The following is a 22,500-nucleotide window of genomic DNA, read 5'->3' as shown; positions in this document are numbered from 1 at the left end:
TTCAGAATCCACGTCATGCGGAGACGTTACAGAGATAATGACCTCATGACCATCATTTAATAAAGTCATTCAGCGTTTCAGCTGCATGATATCACTGATTTGAGAGAGCGGTCAGACATTTAGCAGGTTTATGATGTTCAGTCTGTCTTAATCAGCCACAGGGAGGATCCTCACACTCCTCACACTGTCTGAAAGCTTTTAGTTGTGTAACTGTCATGGGATTTTGCTATTTGAGTGTGTATTTGATTCTGATACAGTTTTAAAAATAATCTACAGCCCTGTCTAGATTAAAGTAGTTTCTCAGGGTATCCTGGGGTTATTTTCTCTTTTATAGGGGGTCCTCTGTTGTATTATTTTATTCCTGTCCAGAACGACCATGTACGTGTTTTTCTCAGACGTTCTCTGAGAAAATTACAGGCTGAATTATCTCACACATCTCTGAGTTTCGTCTCCTTGCGTTTAATAAAATAATAAAATAGCTATTTGACCACTGCCGTGCACCGTAATTACACTTTGGGTGTGCCATATTTTCCACGGAGATCCACGTAGTAAACACAACAGCGAGTGGAAATGGAGGAGCTACTGAACATCTACTGATGTCATGTGACCGAGAAAAAGCCTTAAAAAAACTCACTGGTCCTACGTTTTTTTTTTTTTGTTTTCACAAATGATGACTGTAAGCGTCTTTGGGTTTTAGAAAAGCGCTATATAAAAATAAAGTATTATTATTATTATTATTATATTTATGTGCTTTTTAATGCAGGCAAAGGCGTTTCTTCAGTGGCATATATAAAACATACATTTGTAGCACCTTTAGCTTCATGCAGAGCTGGTTGTTCTGCATCAGCATGTGTCGTTCCTTTGATCTGACCTCGAAGCAGAAGCAGATGTCACCTTGAATCTGATACTCATTTCAGATACAGCTTAGATACAGTATACAGACTCACAGAACAGGGAGTCAGGGGGTATTAAAAAGAGTTTATCCTGCTTTTGATGGAGTAACTGTCTCTACTGTCCAGAAAAAGGCTTTCTACTTTTTTAGAGCATTGCTGTGAGGATTTGACTGCATTCAATAAAAAAAAAGCATTTCCCAACTCCATAATTTATCCCATAAAAAAATATTGGATGGAGACATCATGCCAATAATTGCATGTTTTTTGACCTACGTCAGAGAGTCCTATTCTATTGGCAATTCTTCTCTACAGAAATTAGACAAGCTGTGTGTGTGTGGTTGTATTTGCACGTCTGTGTCAGCAGTGGATGCAACTTAAAATATTAGTATTTTTGTCTCTAAATTATTTATTTTTTTGGTAATGATGAAATGCTTCCATCTGTTGACAACTTTTACAGAGATGCGGATTTCATTTTCCAGCAGGACTTGGCACCCTGCCCACAGTACTGCCAAAAGTAACAATTAGTCTTATATAATATTCTAATTTTCAATAAAAGAAATACAGCTTTGTAAAAAATTAAGAGACCAATCAGTTTCTGAATCAGTTTCTCTGATTTTGCTATTTATAGGTTTATGTTTGAGTAAAATGAACATTGTTGTTTTATTCTATAAACTACAGACAACATTTCTCCCAAATTCCAAATAAAAATATGAAAAAAAAGATGCAGAGCTTTCAGACCTCAAATAATGCAAATAAAACAAGTTCATATTCATAAAGTTTTAAGAGTTCAGAAACCAATATTTGGTGGAATAACCCTGGTTTGTTTTTTTCATGCATCTTGGCATCATGTTCTCCTCCACCAGTCTTACACACTGCTTTTGGATAACTTTATGCTGCTTTACTCCTGGTGCAAAAATTAATTCAAGCAGTTCAGTTTGGTGGTTTGATGGTTTGTGATCATCCATCTTCCTCTTGATTATATTCCAGAGGTTTTCAATTTGGTAAAATCAAAGAAACATATAAATACAGAAATATATGAGTTTCACATTTTGAACTGAATTACTGACCTAAAGTAACTTTCCAATGACACTCTAATATAAAAAAAATTGAGATGCACTTGTAGTTATCATTTTTTATATAATTTGTAAGTGATAAATGCCACTGAATAATCCTGGGATTACATGAATAGTAAGTCTGGAGTTTAAAGAGTTAAACAGTTTGGCTAGAGGTTCAGACAGTCAGGGAGAGGAAGGTATTTGCTCTTTAGCTGATAAATATAGCCTAGCGCTGCTAAAAACGCAGGTCGGATTTTAGCCATGTCCGTCGGGGCTATTTTGGATATGATTGTATGACACCGGCAGCGCTGTGGACCAATCAGATTCCACTCTGTTGGATTCAGGGCTGCTGGAATAGAGACGAGAGATGAAGTAACAGTTGGATCAGAGCCAGCAGTCCGAGAGACGCCCTTCATACTGACAGCGGCAGCAGCCGTAAACAAACCTCACCGTCCACCGATATACCCCCCCAACACCGACCCACCGACCTGCAGAACCGGAACCACACCTTTACTCTAACATCAAGTCAAGTCAAGTCAAGTAGTTTTATTGTCAATGCTGCATATGTACAGGACATACAGAGAATTGAAATTACGTTACTCTCCTTCCCAATTTTACAGCAGGTACAGATAATAGATATAATAAAGAAAAATAAAGAAAAAGGGGGAGACACTATGTGTACAATACAGCAGCAGGGACACAGACATACATGAGACAGAACAAGGTGCAGTAGTGGTGGGGGTGAAATAGATATATAAATAGAAATAAAAAGAAATAAATATATAATCTAAATCTAAATGAGTGGGAGACACTATATGTACAATACAACAAAAACACAATAGACATTTGTGAGACAGAAGATAATAGTGCAATATTAATGGTGATTAAGATCAAGTGACAATATAAATAGAACCCGTATAACAGTAGTGCAAATGTTGTATCTAGCTTAAGGCTGGTAAAGTTCTTAAAGTTCCCAGTTCTTGGGGAATTAAAGTGTGTATGACAGTGCAGCGTAACAGTAGTGCAGGTATTGGGTGTGTAGTGCAGGTCCTTTTACAAAAGTTACAGTACTGTGTGTGTTCTAGTGCAGAGTTTCAGTACTGTGTTGGTGGGAGGATGTGGGGTCAGGAGGTCAACATGTTCTGTACTGTAGAATAATACTAAACTCATCCAAACTATGTAGAAAAATATATGGAATTATTTAGTAAATAAATCAGAACATGTTTTACATTTTAAATTCTTCAAGAAGTCGCACTTCTTGCTTAGATGATCAGTTTTACACATCTCTGCTGGATTTTCTCAGTCAGCTTTATGAGGAAGAGTCACCAGGAATTCAGTAGTGATGGGCTAGTTTTTATTTATTCATTTATTTATTTTGAGCGCTGGATGAACATGGTTTATTACTCACAGTTTTACAGTGTGAATCTCGTTCAGTTATAAAGTGTAATAATATCTAAAATGTAATTATCGGTTATCATGCTGTCAAATTTTTTTTAAAATATATTTAAACACGATCGGTGTATGAAAATATTTGTTTCATTTTATATAGTTGCAAATTTCCAAATAATTTTTGTATAAATAATACATAGTTTAAATAATGTATGTTTTTAAGCTAGTAATTAATTTTACACAATTTGGTAATAACTTGATTTAACTCGATTTAGCAACCAAAAAAATCTAAGGAGCCAATTGGAAGCAAAAAAAGCAGACTCTCCTTAGTGAGCTAAACCAGAAGAACCCACTCCCAAGAAAGAGCCGTAATTCCCATCACTAGAATTCAGGCTTTCAGTTAACAGCTGTGCTGAACTCATCAAGAGTTAATTACTTGAGTTTCTTGTCTCTTAATAAAGTGTTTGAGAGCATCAGTTAAAGTAAAGTAGTGAAGAGGTAGAGTTACAGGTATACAGTGAATAGTGAATATTACAGTAATGTTCGAATCCAGATTATGAGAAGCAAGAACTTCTTTACTCAAGAAAAGAAAAAAAAAACTTGTAAAAATGCCTTTAAAATATTTTTTGAAAGTATACTTAACAAGTAAAAGCACATATTTTGCTATTAAAAGTAATATGTACTTAAATACATACTAAATGTACTGTTTTGAAACAACTTACAGCATCTCAAGTGTATTTCAACGGTAATTAGATTGCACTTTTGAGTGTTTTTTTTTTGTACAACTTCAGCGAACTTAAGTAGATTTAAATTTGTGCTTTTTAAAACATCACTTAAAGTGTATTGTAAATGTACTACGTTGCATGTTGATGCACATATTGTGTACACCTTAATGCTACTGGATATTTTTTAGTAACACAACGTATAAAAATACACTTATTAATGTGTATTTTCATTGAGTATATTAAATAGAAAATGCACTTTTTTGTATTCTTTACATAATTTGAACATACTTTAATTTTTCTAAAGTACAGTTCCCTTTCACAAGGTTACTTTAAGAATAAATGATTAGTCATTTAAAAAAATAATCATTTCAAGAACTTTTTGCAGTCGCAAAAAAGACAATCAAAACTTTATTATGGTGATGAAACTGGCTCTCATCAGGAACGCCCCAGGAAAGGATAAAGATAAGTTCATCAGAGTTACTAGCCTCAGAAACCACAAGTAAGAGCCACTCAGACAATGATATACCGACCCGACAAGAAAATTTAAGGTCTTCAAGACAGTAAATCACATTCTCTTCAGAAGTGTGACGCATGAACACGCCCATTTTTTACATTACAGACCTACATGCTGGATAAATGGTCTGAAGTGTAGTCTCAGGAGGTAAAGTAAAGGACCGCCTGTGCTGGAGATTACTCAGAGTAAGAGGGTGCAGCCTAAACAGAATAATCATACTATACTGCATTATGTTAGGAGTTTTTAGGGGTTATTTTAGGTCATATTTAGTGTTTAGGCTCCCGGCAGTGCTCAGAGCAGGGTGTATGGGAAAGGGAACAACAATAAGGGCCAAAAACGGCAAGTTTAAGTTCATTTTTACGTTTTACTCGCATAAATGAAACAAAAGAACGTGTTCAGCATCACTTATTACACTGTTTAAGTTTAATATCTCAAAAACAGCTGAAAGATACAAGCTGTACAGGACCAGGATAGTAATGTTAGCTGAGCTAATTATCAATTATCGAATTATAATTAGTTTGTTTTTTAACCAAAAGTCTGTCTATCTTTCTTTGTGTAATTTTCCCTTACAAGTGACTTGGGTAGCACTACTGGTGAATGAATCTATTAATTAATGAATAGTATAGTAGAAATAATACAGACCATTAAGTTTTGTTATTTTATTTAGGCTATTTTATTTTGTTTACTATAGAACTACACTTTTGATCAAAATATGATCAAATATCTAAAATATTTTTTCCTTTAAATATTTTTATTGACTGGAAAAAATATGAAAAACAGTAATAAATCAGGAAGGTAGAGAAACACTACAATCCAATGAGTAAAAAAAGCCTAAACAATATCCAGTATAAAAGAACAGAAACAATAGTTAAAAAAATAATTGTATAAAAAACTAAATAAAAGGACCCAACACAAAATTTTGTGTTCCCCCCTTTTTTCCCCTTCCTCCTCTTCCCTCCATCTTCCTTTATTCTTCACTTCTTTTTCGTCATTCCCACATTTTTTATTTTTCCCCACTTTTAAGCCCATTTTAAACATTCTATTAATATTTGCATGTTCTATTAACTCCTTAACATGGCAGGATTTTTGTCAATTGTCTGCCTGATATTACACCCCTAAATACTGAGGATTTCTATTCAAGTATTACATAAAACACTTTTGTGATTGATAAGGAACATTACTGAAAAATGTAATTGTAATTGCAATATAAAATATAAAAATATATATTTAGGAAAATCTACTAATCTCAAAATATAATGAATAGAATCATGAAATTGGCTTTTTCCTGAACTTCATTTTAAAATAAATATATATTTTTAATACAAATCAAACAGTTCATGTCTCCACACCTTTAGGTTCATTATGTTTTTCTATTTTTTATGTCTACTTTCAAACATGACAGCAGAATTTGAGTTGATTTCTGTTACTGATCTGGAATTATTGAATTATTAAGTGGAGTAGAGAGAAAACAGGCAGCTTCTCCTTAAAGTGTCCTGTAGGAGATTTCAAAGTGTGATTTTCAGAGTGTAAATAAGTTATTTTAGTGCAGAAAAAATGTTTTGTATCACATACACCTGTAGACTGTAAACAGGACAAGACGTTTTAATTGGTTAAAGCATTTTAGGCTGAGCAGAAACAAAATAACTATATAAGTGTGTGATCATATCGATATTGGAATTAGATCTTTTTGAGCAAAATTAGGAATTTAATTGTAGTAAATATTGATACATTTTGTCCATATAATCCAGCATTAGCTATATTTATGATTAGAGTATGACTGCTGCCATAATGCATTGTGCTTTGTTTGTTTGTCTGTTGGAAAGTAAAAAAGATAAATTGTATATATTCTAAGGCTTTATATATATATATATATAAAGCCTTAGAATATGCATACACCTTTAACCATCATTCACCTGATGTGAACTGCAGTGTTTCACCTGTTCCAAACATACCTGATCCAACTAATGAGCTCATTACCAAGCCTTTCCTCAGCTCAACCCAAAGTGTTACATTCAGGATCCACCAAAATCTGCAAGACAGGGAGTACTCTGCTATATTCAGGACCAGTCAAAAGTTTGGACACATTCAGTGTTCAATTTTTTATGCATCTTGGCATCATGTTCTCCTCCACCAGTCTTACACACTGCTTTTGGATAACTTTATGCTGCTTTACTCCTGGTGCAAAAGTTCAAGCAGTTCAGTTTGGTGGTTTGATGGCTTGTGATCATCCATCTTCCTCTTGATTTTATTCCAGAGGTTTTTAATTTGGTAAAATCAAGGAAAAACATCATCATTAAGTGGCAAAAAATTAATAAAATGTATAAGGAGGAAAAAGATAATAATAATGGTAAAAGAACAATGAACTAAGAAGATTATTCACAAAAATAAACACTTAAGAGTATAAAAAAATCCTCTGCAACAGAGGGAACCCTTGCTCTTTATTTCCTGGTGCATTCCTGATGAGTGCCAGTTTAATCATCATCATAAAAAAAAAAATCTTTACTTGGTTGAGTAGTAAAGTAGTTGTTGCTTCTCATAATCTGGATTAGAACATTACTCAAATATTCACTATTCTCTGTATACCTGTAACTCTACCTCTTCACTACTTTACTTTAACTGATGCTCTCAAACACTTTATTAAGAGACAAGAAATTCAAGTAATTAACTCTTGATGAGTTCAGCACAGCTGTTAACTGAAAGCCTGAATTCCAGGTGACTCTACCTCATAAAACTGACTGAGAAAATCCAGCAGAAGATGTGTAAAACTGATCATCTAAGCATGAGTTGCTACTTTGAAGAATGTAGTTTGGAGGCCTTAGTTTAGAATGTAGTTTTGCATCATGCTTCAGAAAAGCATGTGATTTACCCTTGTATCTGGTTGTCGTGTCAGTATATCATTGTCTAAATGACCTACAAACATCTTCTTTTGATGTTTGGCAGAAGTTCAGAAAAGTGTCTTGTCTTGTTGTTTTCGTGTTCTGCACATAAACACCCTCAGTCGGACAGGGTTGGGTCATCCCCGGCCGGCGTAATGGAGTCCATTAGCCGAGCTGCAAGCTGGGTTTTTAATCAGCAGTTTGCAAACAATGACAAGCCGCTTATCAGAAGATGAGATCTTTGGGAGAGCTTCTGCTTATGCAACAGCTTTTAGCAGCAGTGGTATTTCAGGCGGATACACAGCTGCTGCTGGGGCTGCTGCTGCTGCATGTGGACTGCCCAAAGTACTGGGTGTGATTTCTGAGTGTGCAGCAGGTTCCTTGTGAGGTCTTCAACTGAGCATTCAAGTGCTGCAGTGTGAAGGTCAGGGAATAACACTGCATTCACACCACGAGCGATAAAAACATACTTTGACGCTTGGGTTCACCAGCTAGCACACATACTGCATGCTGGACCAATGGCTGACATGATACTGGACTGAACTGTACCATTGAGCAAACCAGCGTAAATAAATATAGGGTTTAATGTATTTTTTAAACTATTAATTAACAGCGCACCATAAATTAACATCTATTTTCTGGTCTATTTTCATACATAAGACGCACTGGATCATAAGGCGTATTGTGTGACACTAGTAAGGAACAGAGGTGTGGCCATGTTTCATTTCTAATTCAGCAGGTTTCACCGCTGTGTGGCGAAGCTAAGCTAAGCTAAGCTAAGTTAAGCTAAGTAAACAAAAACTGTAATTCGTAAGCTTAGATTTCCAGATTTCCACTAAGGCTGGCTGGAACTGCATTAAGTGCTAGCGCTAGTGGGATGTAAATGCTACCCGACAGCACTACACTGAGGAACCCTGAGTGTTCCAGTAAGCCAGGGCGATATTAGCTAGCGGTTCTTCCCATGTAGCTTGTTTTAACACGGTAAACACACAGACTACAGTCTGATATACAGAACTCGCCTCTGAACAGCAAAAAGCTAATGCATAGCACGGTTAGTGGCTAATGCTAATGTTGCTCCAGCTGTGCTAGCCAGGTTAGCATAATACTCACCTTTGAACAGTTAAAGAGCTAGTGCATAGCGTGGTTAGCGGTTAATGCTAGTACTGCTCCAGGCTCTGCTCCAACTCTACCTCTTCACTACTTTACTTAAACTGATGCTCTCAAACACTTTATTAAGAGACAAGAATTTCAAGTAATTAACTCTTGATGAGTTCAGCACAGCTGTTAACTGAAAGACTGAATTCCAGGTGACTCTACCTCATAAAGCTGACTGAGAAAATGTTCTGTATCTTTTTCTTCATAGGTTTTAATGACTTTACAAACACTTAATTAAAGGTGTGTCCAAACGTTTGACTGGTACCGGGTGTCTAACATTCATTTAAACCAAATTTCAAAAGAATTACGATGAACTGAACTGACAAATGTGTGAATTAATGTCATTAATGTCAATAATAATATTAATTAATTTCAATAATGTGTAAAAACTATTCTACTAGGCTTATCATCATCATACGTATGTGAAGTTTATCTCGGCTGTAATTTATCGCAGCCCTAATTGAATTTACGATGTAAGTCTGCGGTCTTGTCATTGTAATGAAGTGTTTATACAAGTGACTTTGTTATTATGGGATGTAATTACAGACTGACAGGCATGAACATTTTGCAGGCCTCATATTAAATGACGTTTATCAGACGCTGTCACAGAGATCTGTACTGAACATCACTGTTTATAATCTTTCCCATCATGCATCTGTTATCGGTTCTGTTCCTCATGTCCTGCTGCCCGCTCTGGAGACGTCCTCTGCTCAGATCAGACGGACTCATCAGGTTCTGCTTGACCTCAGGTCTCACGGGGTCACTGTAAGGTCGCGTGCCGGGCACGGCTGTAACCAATCGGTGAAGCCGAACCCCTGAACGGAAAAACGCTGTAGAGGTGGAGGCTCCAGACGACTCAGGACAGGTGCAGGGTTATTAATAATGAAAAGACATCATTTTATTATTATTTTTCTGTCCATATGAATAAGAACACTGTGTTTTCTTGTGCTCCAGTTCGAGCTCTTGCATCTGTAACTTTTAAAGAGCACTTTAGAAGGGATCTCTGTGGGTGTTGGTGAGTGCAGGACCCTGCTGTGGTAACCTGAGTGCTGTGGGGGGGGGTTCATGCATATAGATGCTTGGGGAATGTTGCAGAGCATGATGGATCCTCCTCCAGTTTGGACGACCTCCTATTTATAGACATATGCTTATAGATGAGAGCTCTGACACCAAACACCAAACAGCTCAAACAACACAGCAAAAGCCAGTGTGTGAAAGTGTGGCAGCATGTGTGTGGCAGTGTGTTTGGACTGTGACAGCGTGTGAGAGCACTGTGTGGCAGCGTGTGTGTACTGTGTGGCAGCGTGTGTGTGGAAGTGTGTGGCAGAATGCGAGAGGACTGAGTGGCAGCGTGTGAGTGGACTGTGTGGCAGCGTGTGTGTGAAAGTGTGTGGCAGCATGTGAGTGGATGGTGCGGCAGCGTGTGTGTGGACTGTGTGGCAGCGTGTGTGTGGCAGCATGTGTGTGGACTGTGTGGCAGCGTGTGAGTGGACTGTGTGGCAGCATGTGTGTGGACTGTGTGGCAGTGTATGAGTGGACTGTGTGGCAGCATGTGTGGCAGCGTGTGTGTGGACTGTGTGGCAGCGTATGAGTGGACTGTGTGGCAGTGTGTGTGGCAGTGTGTGTGTGGACTGTGTGGCAGTGTGTGAGTGGCAGCGTGTGAGTGGACTGTGTGGCAGCGTATGAGTGGACTGTGTGGCAGCGTGTGTGTGACAGCGTGTGAGTGGACTGTGTGGCAGCGTGTGTGTGGACTGTGTGGCAGCGTGTGAGTGGACTGTGTGGCAGCGTGTGAGTGGACTGTGTGGCAGCGTGTGAGTGGACTGTGTGGCAGCGTGTGTGTGGCAGTGTGTGTGTGGACTGTGTGGCAGCATGTGTGTGGCAGTGTGTGTGTGGACTGTGTGGCAGCATGTGTGTGGCAGCGTGTGAGTGGACTGTGTGGCAGCGTGTGTGTGGTCGTGTGTGTGTGGACTGTGTGGCAGCATGTGTGTGGTAGCGTGTGAGTGGACTGTGTGGCAGCGTGTGTGTGACAGCGTGTGTGTGGACTGTGTGGCAGCGTGTGAGTGGACTGTGTGTGTGGGGGGGGGGGGGTTCATGCATATAGATGCTTGGGGAATGTTGCAGAGCATGATGGATCCTCCTCCAGTTTGGACGACCTCCTATTTATAGACATATGCTTATAGATGAGAGCTCTGACACCAAACACCAAACAGCTCAAACAACACAGCAAAAGCCAGTGTGTGAAAGTGTGGCAGCATGTGTGTGGCAGTGTGTTTGGACTGTGACAGCGTGTGAGAGCACTGTGTGGCAGCGTGTGTGTACTGTGTGGCAGCGTGTGTGTGGAAGTGTGTGGCAGAATGCGAGAGGACTGAGTGGCAGCGTGTGAGTGGACTGTGTGGCAGCGTGTGTGTGAAAGTGTGTGGCAGCATGTGAGTGGATGGTGCGGCAGCGTGTGTGTGGACTGTGTGGCAGCGTGTGTGTGGCAGCATGTGTGTGGACTGTGTGGCAGCGTGTGAGTGGACTGTGTGGCAGCATGTGTGTGGACTGTGTGGCAGCGTATGAGTGGACTGTGTGGCAGCATGTGTGGCAGCGTGTGTGTGGACTGTGTGGCAGCGTATGAGTGGACTGTGTGGCAGTGTGTGTGGCAGTGTGTGTGTGGACTGTGTGGCAGTGTGTGAGTGGCAGCGTGTGAGTGGACTGTGTGGCAGCGTATGAGTGGACTGTGTGGCAGCGTGTGTGTGACAGCGTGTGAGTGGACTGTGTGGCAGCGTGTGTGTGGACTGTGTGGCAGCGTGTGAGTGGACTGTGTGGCAGCGTGTGAGTGGACTGTGTGGCAGCGTGTGAGTGGACTGTGTGGCAGCGTGTGTGTGGCAGTGTGTGTGTGGACTGTGTGGCAGCATGTGTGTGGCAGTGTGTGTGTGGACTGTGTGGCAGCATGTGTGTGGCAGCGTGTGAGTGGACTGTGTGGCAGCGTGTGTGTGGTCGTGTGTGTGTGGACTGTGTGGCAGCATGTGTGTGGTAGCGTGTGAGTGGACTGTGTGGCAGCGTGTGTGTGACAGCGTGTGTGTGGACTGTGTGGCAGCGTGTGAGTGGACTGTGTGGCAGCGTGTGAGTGGACTGTGTGGCAGCGTGTGTGTGGCAGTGTGTGTGTGGACTGTGTGGCAGCATGTGTGTGGCAGCGTGTGAGTGGCAGCGTGTGAGTGGACTGTGTGGCAGCGTGTGAGTGGACTGTGTGGCAGCGTGTGTGTGGCAGCGTGTGAGTGGAAGTGTGTGTGTGGACTGTGTGGCAGCGTGTGAGTGGACTGTGTGGCAGCGTGTGAGTGGACTGTGTGGCAGCTTGTGAGTGGACTGTGTGGCAGCGTGTGAGTGGCAGCGTGTGTGTGGACTGTGTGGCAGCGTGTGAGTGGCAGCGTGTGAGTGGACTGTGTGGCAGCGTGTGAGTGGCAGCGTGTGTGTGGACTGTGTGGCAGCGTGTGAGTGGCAGCGTGTGAGTGGACTGTGTGGCAGCGTGTGAGTGGACTGTGTGGCAGGGTGTGAGTGGACCGTGTGGCAGCGTGTGAGTGGACTGTGTGGCAGCGTGTGAGTGGACTGTGTGGCAGCGTGTGAGTGGACTGTGTGGCAGCGAGTGTGTGGCAGCGTGTGAGTGGACTGTGTGGCAGCGAGTGTGTGGCAGCGTGTGTGTGGACTGTGTGGCAGTGTGTGAGTGGCAGCGTGTGAGTGGACTCTGTGGCAGCGTATGAGTGGACTGTGTGGCAGCGTGTGTGTGACAGCGTGTGAGTGGACTGTGTGGCAGCGTGTGTGTGGACTCTGTGGCAGCGTGTGAGTGGACTGTGTGGCAGCGTGTGAGTGGACTGTGTGGCAGCGTGTGTGTGGCAGTGTGTGTGTGGACTGTGTGGCAGCATGTGTGTGGCAGTGTGTGTGTGGACTGTGTGGCAGCATGTGTGTGGCAGCGTGTGAGTGGACTGTGTGGCAGCGTGTGTGTGGTAGTGTGTGTGTGGACTGTGTGGCAGCATGTGTGTGGCAGCGTGTGAGTGGACTGTGTGGCAGCGTGTGTGTGACAGCGTGTGTGTGGACTGTGTGGCAGCGTGTGAGTGGACTGTGTGGCAGCGTGTGTGTGGCAGTGTGTGTGTGGACTGTGTGGCAGCATGTGTGTGGCAGCGTGTGAGTGGACTGTGTGGCAGCGTGTGAGTGGCAGCGTGTGAGTGGACTGTGTGGCAGCGTGTGAGTGGACTGTGTGGCAGCGTGTGTGTGGCAGCGTGTGAGTGGAAGTGTGTGTGTGGACTGTGTGGCAGTGTGTGTGGCAGTGTGTGTGTGGACTGTGTGGCAGCGTGTGAGTGGACTGTGTGGCAGCGTGTGAGTGGACTGTGTGGCAGCTTGTGAGTGGACTGTGTGGCAGCGTGTGAGTGGCAGCGTGTGTGTGGACTGTGTGGCAGCGTGTGAGTGGCAGCGTGTGAGTGGACTGTGTGGCAGCGTGTGTGTGGCAGAATGCGAGAGGACTGAGTGGCAGCGTGTGAGTGGACTGTGTGGCAGCGTGTGTGTGAAAGTGTGTGGCAGCATGTGAGTGGATGGTGCGGCAGCGTGTGTGTGGACTGTGTGGCAGCGTGTGTGTGGCAGCATGTGTGTGGACTGTGTGGCAGCGTGTGAGTGGACTGTGTGGCAGCATGTGTGTGGACTGTGTGGCAGCGTATGAGTGGACTGTGTGGCAGCATGTGTGGCAGCGTGTGTGTGGACTGTGTGGCAGCGTATGAGTGGACTGTGTGGCAGTGTGTGTGGCAGTGTGTGTGTGGACTGTGTGGCAGTGTGTGAGTGGCAGCGTGTGAGTGGACTGTGTGGCAGCGTATGAGTGGACTGTGTGGCAGCGTGTGTGTGACAGCGTGTGAGTGGACTGTGTGGCAGCGTGTGTGTGGACTGTGTGGCAGCGTGTGAGTGGACTGTGTGGCAGCGTGTGAGTGGACTGTGTGGCAGCGTGTGAGTGGACTGTGTGGCAGCGTGTGTGTGGCAGTGTGTGTGTGGACTGTGTGGCAGCATGTGTGTGGCAGTGTGTGTGTGGACTGTGTGGCAGCATGTGTGTGGCAGCGTGTGAGTGGACTGTGTGGCAGCGTGTGTGTGGTCGTGTGTGTGTGGACTGTGTGGCAGCATGTGTGTGGTAGCGTGTGAGTGGACTGTGTGGCAGTGTGTGTGTGACAGCGTGTGTGTGGACTGTGTGGCAGCGTGTGAGTGGACTGTGTGGCAGCGTGTGAGTGGACTGTGTGGCAGCGTGTGTGTGGCAGTGTGTGTGTGGACTGTGTGGCAGCGTGTGAGTGGCAGCGTGTGAGTGGACTGTGTGGCAGCGTGTGAGTGGACTGTGTGGCAGCGTGTGTGTGGCAGCGTGTGAGTGGAAGTGTGTGTGTGGACTGTGTGGCAGTGTGTGTGGCAGTGTGTGTGTGGACTGTGTGGCAGCGTGTGAGTGGACTGTGTGGCAGCGTGTGAGTGGACTGTGTGGCAGCTTGTGAGTGGACTGTGTGGCAGCGTGTGAGTGGCAGCGTGTGTGTGGACTGTGTGGCAGCGTGTGAGTGGCAGCGTGTGAGTGGACTGTGTGGCAGCGTGTGAGTGGCAGCGTGTGTGTGGACTGTGTGGCAGCGTGTGAGTGGCAGCGTGTGAGTGGACTGTGTGGCAGCGTGTGAGTGGACTGTGTGGCAGGGTGTGAGTGGACCGTGTGGCAGCGTGTGAGTGGACTGTGTGGCAGCGTGTGAGTGGACTGTGTGGCAGCGTGTGAGTGGACTGTGTGGCAGCGAGTGTGTGGCAGCGTGTGAGTGGACTGTGTGGCAGCGAGTGTGTGGCAGCGTGTGTGTGGACTGTGTGGCAGTGTGTGAGTGGCAGCGTGTGAGTGGACTGTGTGGCAGCGTATGAGTGGACTGTGTGGCAGCGTGTGTGTGACAGCGTGTGAGTGGACTGTGTGGCAGCGTGTGTGTGGACTCTGTGGCAGCGTGTGAGTGGACTGTGTGGCAGCGTGTGAGTGGACTGTGTGGCAGCGTGTGTGTGGCAGTGTGTGTGTGGACTGTGTGGCAGCGTGTGTGTGGCAGCGTGTGAGTGGACTGTGTGGCAGCGTGTGTGTGGTAGTGTGTGTGTGGACTGTGTGGCAGCATGTGTGTGGCAGCGTGTGAGTGGACTGTGTGGCAGCGTGTGTGTGACAGCGTGTGTGTGGACTGTGTGGCAGCGTGTGAGTGGACTGTGTGGCAGCGTGTGAGTGGACTGTGTGGCAGCGTGTGTGTGGCAGTGTGTGTGTGGACTGTGTGGCAGCATGTGTGTGGCAGCGTGTGAGTGGACTGTGTGGCAGCGTGTGAGTGGCAGCGTGTGAGTGGACTGTGTGGCAGCGTGTGAGTGGACTGTGTGGCAGCGTGTGTGTGGCAGCGTGTGAGTGGAAGTGTGTGTGTGGACTGTGTGGCAGTGTGTGTGGCAGTGTGTGTGTGGACTGTGTGGCAGCGTGTGAGTGGACTGTGTGGCAGCGTGTGAGTGGACTGTGTGGCAGCTTGTGAGTGGACTGTGTGGCAGCGTGTGAGTGGCAGCGTGTGTGTGGACTGTGTGGCAGCGTGTGAGTGGCAGCGTGTGAGTGGACTGTGTGGCAGCGTGTGTGTGGCAGCGTGTGAGTGGACTGTGTGGCAGCGTGTGAGTGGACTGTGTGGCAGGGTGTGGGTGGACCGTGTGGCAGCGTGTGAGTGGACTGTGTGGCAGCGTGTGAGTGGACTGTGTGGCAGCTTGTGAGTGGACTGTGTGGCAGCGAGTGTGTGGCAGCGTGTGTGTGGAAGTGGTATTTGTGCCATACAGCTCAATGTAATAGAGAAGGCTTAATTTGATACACTGGAAGCCTTCCTACCAGTTTCAACGAATGCGTTTTAATGTAAAGCGTTTTATAGCTCTAAATAACTGGAAGTTTAACAAGGCACCTCATGGCAAAGAACTCTCTAAGGATCTGAATAAAAGAACAGTTGCCTGAAACTGAGCTGAACACTGTATACTTTACATTGTATCTAAGATATAATAACAAAAATATGATTTTTTTCTTGTTCTCTCCCGGAATAAAATAAACCTGTTTCTGAAACACTTTAGTTTTATAAGGTTCTCTGAAGTTTCCAACATTCTTGTCTTTATTGGAAACATACTTTCCAGCTGAACACCTGCAGTGGGCTCCTGTAGGCACCATGAAACAGTGGGCATCACTCCAGTAATCATACTGCTGTCGTTTCAGTTCTCTTTATGTTCTACTTTTTTCTGTCGGAGAGAAACCTGTGGATCTCCAGATGATGATCTGCAGTATCTGCTCGGACATGAAGTGAAGTTTGGAGCTGTGTGTTGTTATTATAGTGAGATGTTGGATAATGTAATGTGAGGGTGTTGGATCAGGATCAGGCTGGTTTCTGATGGTCCTCTCTGAGCTGGACGCGGTGTGTGTTTGTGTTGGGTTAAAACTGCGTAGCTGCTGCTGTTTACCACACGAACAGAGCAAGAAATCATCATCTGCTCCACAGGAGGCCTGTAAACATTCCCAACCTGCTCTGCTTTGAGTTCCAGCTGCAGGAAAGAATTCTTTTAGGGTGTAATAAAATGTGCTGATTGGGTCAAAACTCTCTCTGGTCAGTATTCCAGCATCAGTCGCACTAAAGAACAGGATCTGTGGATAGAAACTAAAGCTGTGTTTACACTACAGGTCAATCAAGTTTGTTTGTGTCAGATCAGATGACCAACTTTTTGCACTGGTTGCACTGAAAAAATGTTAGGTGCACCCAAATTTTCAAACACATTGCATATTGTGATGTATGGGTTTAGAGGCAGGGCAGAGACTGTCCTGTAAATTATACAAACAGTTCAACAAACGTTTACCTAATATTTCTTCTTACCATGAAAATATTAATAAAAATGATTACCAAATTATTTGTGTTTTCCATTAATTGAGATTTTTTTCAAGTTAGTTAGGGGAAATTAAAGCAAATGCACTTCAGAGTATCACCCAGTTACTTGCGATATAGTAAACACATGAAATATCTATCTAATTAAATCTTGACGTCTGAATCAGATATCACATATTGTTAGAGCCAAATAACAAAAATAAATTAGGACTTCAGCTTCTAGCTCATGTTTTTTGCTCAGGATAAAGTGTAAACCACTACAATCCAGTATTCCCAGCTAAAAATATTTGGTTAGTGAAAAGTTTTCTGAATGTTACAGTTAACATTCTTAAACCTTTCAATGTGTTTCAAAGTTTTCTGAATGTTATTAGAAGTGTTTCAATTAGAATTGGGAATATTACTTTTTACGTTTCCATAATGTTACGGAAACGTTATTCATCTAGCTGGGAACGTTACGTGAGAAACATTCTTATAATGTTGCAATGCAAACCATTATTACGTCACATGTTTTTAGAACGTTTTCTGGTTGTTCTTAGATTTTTTTTTGTTTGACGTTTTTTTAATGTTCTTTTAACATCATTGCTCCATCACTTGTGTCAGTGTTTTAATTTTTAGTTTTGGAAATGTAACTTTTCACTTTTCCATAATAATTTGAAAACTTGTTACGTGAGAACTGTTCTCATATTGTTGCGATGCGAACCATTATTACGTCACTCGTTTTTTAAAATGTTTCCTGAAACATTAATATTTTAGACCTATACAGCTCTGGAAAATATAAAATTTCACTTAAATTGAAAACCTCTAGAATAAAATCAAGAGGAAGATGGATGATCACAAGCCATCAAACCACCAAACTGAACTGCTTGAATTTTTACACCAGGAGTAAAGCAGCATAAAGTTATCCAAAAGCAGTGTGTAAGACTGGTGGAGGAGAACATGATGCCAAGATGCATGAAAACTGTGATTAAAAACCTGATAGAAAATTTCTCATTTTCTGTAAATAAATGCTCTAAATGACAATATTTTAATTTGGAATTTGGGAGAAATAATGTCTGTAGTTTATAGAATAAAACAACAATGTTCATTTTACTCAAACATAAACCTATAAATAGCAAAATCAGAGAAACTGATTCAGAAACTGAAATGCTTTCCTATTTTTTTCAGAGATGTACAGGAGTTGGACAATACAACTGATACACCTGGTTTTAGAGCACAATAATGTATTGTGGTGACGGACAGTTCTGGTGGAAACAGGAGAGTTGAGGTGCACATTGAATTCTGCGTGATTTGATCAGCCGTGGTTTTATGTTTTTTTAATACAATCCGAGTTAGCACCCGAACATCCCTTTCAGACAGCTTCCTCTTACAGCGTCCACAGTTAATCCTGTTAGATGTGGTTGGTTCTTCTTGGTGGTATGCTGACATTGCCCTGGATACCGTGGCTCTTGATGCATCACAAAGACTTGCTGTCTTGGTCACAGATGCTCCAGCAAGACGTGCACCAACAATTTGTCCTCTTTTGAACTCTGGTATGTCGCTCATAATGTTGTGTGCATTGCAATATATAGAGCAGAACTGTGCTCTTACCCTGCTAATTGAACCTTCACACTCTGCTCTTACTGGAGCAATAATGTGCAATTAATGAAGATTGAACACCAGGCTGCTCCAATTTAGCCATAAAACCTAAAATCCCACACTAAAATGATGACAGGTGTTTCAGTTTCATTGTCCAACACCTGTATATGTATTTTTAAAAGTTACAGGTCAACCTTCCTGAAAGCTTTTCCAAACGTTGCTAATCGTTGTTATAAGGTTCTTTCTTTGTTAGCTGGGATTCTTCCTATTAGTCCAGGTTCTCAGTTTTTTGAATGATCGGTTCAGTGATCTTCTTCTTCTTCTTCTCCCTGCGCTCTGTATAAAGTGTTCTGTGTGATCTTACTGCAGAACCTCTCAGAGCTGAGTTATCTCATTAAACCCAGCAGCTCTGGTCAGACCGGCTTCAGGCAGGAGCAGCTCTGAACCTCAGAGAACAATTAGCCCTTAAATCCGTCCAGCAGAGAGAATGCAGAGGGACGTCCGTCTGTAACCGGTTCCACTCCTCGCCCTTTACAAACAACCCAATACAGCACACACTCATAATCAGTGCTGCGTCTCACTCTTTACTGAGTGATAAACATGTGAAAATACATGCAGAAACTAAGTATAGTCACAATATACAGCTCTGGAAAAAAGTTTCTTTGATTTTACCAAATTAAAAAAACCTCTGGAATATAATCAAGAGGAAGATGGATGATCACAAACCATCAAACCACCAAACTGAACTGCTTGAATTTTTGCACCAGGAGTGTTAAAGCAGTTATCATACAAAAGCAGTGTGTAAGACTGGTGGAGGAGAACATGATGCCAAGATGCATGAAAAAAAAAACCTGTGATTAAAAACCAGGGTTATTGCGCCAAAGATTTCTGAACTCTTAAAACTTTATAAATATGAACTTGTTTTCTTTGCATTATTTTAGGTCTGAAAGCTCTGCATCTTTTTTGTTATTACAGCCATTTCTCATTTTCTGTAAATAAATGCTCTAAATGACAATATTTTTGTGCTGCAGAAACTGAAGTGCCCTCTTGATTTTTTCCAGAGCTGTATGTTCTTAATTTCGGTCGATGCTAGAGCTGGACAATATATTGATATTGTATCATATTGTGACGTGTAAATTGTCTTATCGTTTCGTCAATATGCTTTTTAAAAAATATTTTTGTCTCCCAATTTAACTAGGCCAATTGTCACACCCACTAAGCTGCTCCTCAGCTGTATATCCCCTATCACTAGTGATGCCCCAACACCAGGGGGGTGAAGAAGACTAGCACACGCCTCTTTTTGAACTGCTGTTGATGCTGTAGCATTGCCGAGTAGCATCACAGCACAGCGCTAACGCTCGGAGGAAAGCGCAGCGACTCGGTTCTGATACATCAGCTCACAGACGCAGCCTTGTGCTGATTCACATCACCCTAGGAGTGATGAGGGGAAAGAGCGCCATCTACTGTACCCACCCAGAGAGAGAGAGAGCAAGAACAATTGTGCTCTCTCATGTTTCCGACAGCTGATGGCTATCCATCCATCCATCCATCTACACACAATATAATTTCGATATTGATATATTGAAATTCGCATAAGATCCGGTAGTGTAAGGTCCAGTAGTCTAAATCACTGCCACTATGATTATGAGATCGCTGTTTGAAATCCCGGTTATGCAGCTTGCCTTTAGCTCATTTCCATTAGCGTTTCCATACAGAACGGCACTGTGCAGATAACAGTGTGAATTTAACTGAAAAGCACTTTTCAGCACTAAAAACTCCAATATTCTGAATGTGTTAATTTTATATCAGTGGTTCACAAATACTTTAAATTACATACCGTCCATTATTACACTAAAACTTCCAATTAACAACAAAACAGGCTGCTTTTGCAATCTGCTAATTATTATTATTAGTAAATATATGTAGTGAACTATGCTGTGCACATTAACCGTCGGTTAATTATTTAGCTATTAATCCTAATTTTTGGTGATTTAGTTAATGAGAGAGCACTGAGCACAAATAAACCTAAAGTAAATTTTCTAAGGCCATTTTGCGTAGTCTGCCACTTTGGAATGCTTTGTGTACCACCATTAATATCACTGTTTTATCTTTGTGACTGCTGCAGTGTTTGCTGGGTTGTGTGGTTAGTGATGTTTGTTAGCTCTGTTGCTGTGCTGATAGTGGGATTATACTCACTGTATGTGCTGAAAGATGCACTCTTGAGAGGGATATCTGGTTAGTTGTGTTATAAATACCAATATGTTTTATTTAAGCAATTTATGGTCAGTGTGCATTCTGAATCTGAAATTGTAGCTATGTTTTATGGATCTATTATCTCTCAGCATTTTAGTTTAGTTTTGAACCTTGATTCTTGTCAGACAGTGTATTTTTTTAGATGCATGTGCTTGTGAAACAGTTTGGTGGGTTTAAATATAGATGAATAATCCAAGAGTCTTCTTCTTCTCTTCACCCTTCCTCTGCTCCTTTTGGATCAAAGTTTTACAGTATTTCTCTGCTTTATTACTGTTGATTTTTAGTATAATTGTAATTATTACTGATCTGTGTTTGATGTTGGAATGAAAGCAGAAGATCCTGGTTGTCACTGATGGCAAGCTGAAACCGGTCTCCTCGGGTCAGGTGCTATTGTAAGAATCTAAACCACGTTTTCTGGGATGACCTCATGCTGCAGGCATCCTCCGGCTGTGTGTTTGTCCGCCCTTCTTCAGTGACAACAATATGGCTACGTCTTCTTAGGTCACAACATACTAGAATATAAATAAAGAGGAGCTGTACGTCTGCTGGGGCTAGACTTGTGTCTTGTAGGCTTGTGGACATTATTGTCAATTATTGTCAAGAATATCATTAAAAAGTTGCTTTATTTCAGTAATTCAGTTTAAAATGTGAAACTCATATATTATATAGATGTATTAAACACACAGAGTGATCTATTTTAAGCCTTTATTTATTTTATTGTTGATGATTATGGCTTACAGCCAATGAAAACCCAAAAATAAGTATCTCAGAAAATTTGAATATTATATAAGAACAATCAGTACTTTTGGCAGTGTGGGCAGTGTGCCAAATCCTGCTGGAAAATGAAATCCAGCATCTCCATAAAAGTTGTCAGTAGCAGAGGGAAGCATGAACCAAAACTGCACTGACTTTAGACTTGATAATAAAACACAGTGGATCAACACCAGCAGATGACATGTCTGATCATTTTATTTAATTACTGATCATCAGTAAATTTTACATTTCATTTAAAGTAAATGAAGGGAGCAGAGTCTGGAGGAAGAGTGGAGAGACACACAGTCCAAACTGCTCGAGGTCTAGAGTGAAGTTTCCACCAATCAGTGATGGTTTGGAGAGACATGTCATCTGCTGGTGTTGATCCACTGTGTTTTATTATCAAGTCTAAAGTCAGTGGAGAGCAACAGTCAGTCATCCAGTCCATTCTTATAGGTGCAGAGTTAAACACAACTTTTATCTCAACAATAAACAGAATAAAGAATAAAATAACATTACTGTTCCCTTAAAGCGTAAAGCTGCTGGTGTATCTTCACAGTGTGAATGAGTAGATCAGTTTCCTTTGCTGAGACGCATAAAAGTGCTGCACTGTTAAAATACGAATGCGCCAAAGTCAGAGCTCACCTGACTCTTAAAGGGAATGATGAGCAAGTGACACACTGATTGGTTAATTTCACATTACGCCCAAAATTAACCACAACCATGATTAATTTAGAGAATTAGTTCATGCCTTTTGCGTATTTGGAGTCGCACAAGGTGTATTTTTTAATTCTAAGGGGAACGTCTGTAAAAAAATATCTCACACTTCTACTCTACTTCTATTCTACTAAACTGTAAATTGTATCTGGACTGCAATTAATAAAAAAGCACAGGAGGACCAGTGAGTTTTTTTTTTTAGGCTTTCTTGGTCACATGACATCACGTTCAGTAGCTCCTCCATTTCCACTCGCTGTTGTGTTTTTAATGTGGATCTTCGTGGAAATGTGCGCCCAAAGTGTAATTACGGTGCGCGGCAGTGGACAAATATCTATTTTATTAAACGCGAGGAGACGAAACTCAGAGATGTGCGTCCGGACGGACGGGACTAAAATTACCGGAGGAGCACGAAAAGAGTTCAGAGAAAATAGTAGATAATTCTGCCTGTAATTTTTTTCTCAGTGGACGTCTGAGAAAAACACGTACATGATCGTTCTGGATTGGAATAAAATCACAGAGGATAAAAAAAAAACCATAAAAGAGAAAATTACCCCAGAACAACCTGAGAAACTAAAGTCTAAAGTCACACTGACACGCCCCAAATTCAGCTGCACGTGCTCTATAGATCACTAATAGGGTTTTCACAGCTGTAGTTGTGAAAGTTTCTCTGTTTTTCCCTCTGTTTGGTTGGGTTTCACACAGACGTAAACCTAAA

The 22,500-nt window shown here is 42.2% G+C and overlaps 1 protein-coding gene across 1 annotated transcript in view; it reads left to right on the top strand.

Moving 5' to 3' along the window:
* The window catches only part of ablim2 (actin binding LIM protein family, member 2), a 143,897-nt gene that overhangs the window by 1,966 nt on the left and 119,431 nt on the right, over window positions 1-22,500 (top strand). The window lies entirely within an intron of this gene.

Source organism: Astyanax mexicanus, chromosome 15, assembly GCF_023375975.1.
Source record: "Astyanax mexicanus isolate ESR-SI-001 chromosome 15, AstMex3_surface, whole genome shotgun sequence".
In the NCBI taxonomy this organism is placed as follows: Eukaryota; Metazoa; Chordata; class Actinopteri; order Characiformes; family Acestrorhamphidae; genus Astyanax; species Astyanax mexicanus.
This window is presented reverse-complemented; position numbering and strand designations above follow the sequence as displayed.